This window comes from Triticum dicoccoides, chromosome 6B, assembly GCF_002162155.2.
Source record: "Triticum dicoccoides isolate Atlit2015 ecotype Zavitan chromosome 6B, WEW_v2.0, whole genome shotgun sequence".
Lineage (NCBI taxonomy): Eukaryota > Viridiplantae > Streptophyta > Magnoliopsida > Poales > Poaceae > Triticum > Triticum dicoccoides.
In genome coordinates, this window is record NC_041391.1 from 399,872,875 (window position 1) to 399,875,307 (window position 2,433).

Here is a 2,433-nt window from a genome sequence, read left to right on the forward strand (position 1 = left end):
CTACTACATCCTGAGCATCGTGAACACCACCAGTCGGGTTATTGCCACGGGCCGCTTCACGGCCCCGCGCATTGCTTGATATGGCCGGTTCATCCAGGCACCTACTATAGCTCCGGCTTGGACGGGGTGTTGAATGAATTCGATCGCGGCTGTATGAATATGCCTCCTATTGAATCAAAGCGGTCCGGAGAAGCTCCTTAACCCGGCGCATCTCTATTGCTTGCGGAGAGTCTCCTTCGACCGGGATAGCTTCTAATCACGCAGCAGCTGCGACAAGATTGTCCATAGGATTAGAATAATGACCCGGAGGTGTCTGGACCGGCGGAGGAATCACAATGTTCTACCGAGGAGGTTCCATTAGGCGGGGTTGGACCGTCGCTCCTGGCCCTGGTGCCTCGACCCGGTTTACCTCCAGGTGCCCCGGCAGATTACTGGTTCCCGCTCCCGGAGTGTGAAAGAGGTTTCGAGGGTCGAACCCTAACGGTAGGCGTGATCTGTGCTTCCGCCTCAAGACTTCCTGTGATGCGTTCTGGTCGAGCATAAGTTTATAGGCCTGGGCATCCAAAGCGGCCCGCTCTGTGGCCATCCTGTCCTTTTCTTCTACCAAGTCGGCTTTGACTTGTGTGATCTGCTCTCTCACTTTTGCAATTTCTGCATCATGGGCCTCCTGATCCGCTGGATTGGCCTCTGCCATGAGTACGGCTAGTGCATCAAACAGGTCAGACAGAACTTGAACCGGTGGGCGCACAAGGCCTCCTGCCCCTGCTGCCGCTACCGCTGCTGATCCGAAGAGCATTGCTGCTGCGGTCGAAGAGTGATTCGCCGCTTGTGTACCGGCCATGAATATTCCAACCCGATTGATCTGCTCAGGGGATCCGGAATGCTGTCGCCATCGGAACAGCCCCTAATCTGGTCGTCTTGCAACTGGTACAATGATTCGGTCTCTCCGGTTGAGGATTCGTCGCCGGAATAGACGACGGTCTCGCTACCGTATTCTGATTCGTTCCCATGCTCTCCTCCGTGGATGACTCCCACAAAGGCACGCCTCACGGCCGGTTTAACCTGGGTAGATCTCGCACGCTGAGCCGTCTCGACGAGGTCGGTGCGGATGTCCGGCTCAGGCCCAGGCTCACCGATCTTGCCGATAAAAACGTATATGCCACCAAAGGGGACCCGGTACCCGTACTCGATCGAGCCGGCTTCGGGACCCCATCCTGCATCATCGATGTAGAGCTTGCCGCAACGACTCTTGGTCATCCGGCCCACAGCATAGCCTTCGAGTCCTTTGAGCTTGCCCTCCAAGATCATCAAACCGTCGTGCGATAGCCCCACGGTGGGCGCCAACTGTCGTGAATTTGTCACAGCAGATGTCCTTGTGAAAGGACTTAGTCGTGGAGCCATCGCTACGGGTTAACTTGAAGGGGTTAAAGCGGACACAAAGACACGAGGGTTTATACTAGTTCAGCCCCTTCGATGAAGGTAAAAGCCTACGTCTAGTTGTGATGGAATTAATGTGGCTTCGATGGCTAGGGAGCAAACAAGCTTCGCCTAGGCTCGAGTTGTTGTTGTCCCTCCTTGAACCGCCGCCAGGTCGTCCCCTTATATACACGGGTGACGCCCGTCGGTCCACAGAGTCCCACACCGGTTCATACTCGTATCCCGGTTGGTCTCTCTCTATTCCTAACTTACAATACAAGTTTACATACCAAGCCGGTTTACGGCAACAGGTTCTAAACCGACTACAGGACTTGGGCCTTCATCTGCTTAATCACCTTTACACTACTAATGAAGTTAATCCGGCCCGGGTAGGCCGGTTCACGCCCAGTGGTAATATCCCCAACAATGCTGGAGCGTGCCTTCTTCTGGTCGGGGTCTAGCAAAACGACCGGGGCCAAATGTAAAGTCAACTGGGAAAGCGTTTGTAGGCCTAAGGAGTGTGGTGGCCTTGGTGTGCTCAATCTTGTGAATTTTTGCCAAGCGCTCAGACTATGCTGGTTATGGCTCGAGTGGACGGACCCTTCTCGCTTGTGGGTTGGGCTTGGAAATCCATGCGACAAGGACGACAAAGCTTTCTTCTACGCCTCCACTACTATCACAATTGGTGATGGGGCGCACGCCCCTTTTTGGGAGTCCCCATGTCTCAGTAGGAGGAAACCAAAAGATATTGCCCCGCTCATTTTTGACGCCTCCAAAAGGAAAACCTGGAAGGTCGGGGAGGCATTATCACATAATGCCTGGATCACCAAGATCAATATGACGACAATATTCACACTCGAGCATATTCGGCAATTCTTGGATCTTTGGGTCCTCCTTCGCGGAGTGCAGCTACAAGTGGGCGTGGAGGATACCATATTGTGGAAACACACGGCCCGTGGGAGCTACTCGGCGTCTTCGGCTTATAACGTGCACTACTTGACCATCACCCGTTCTGTC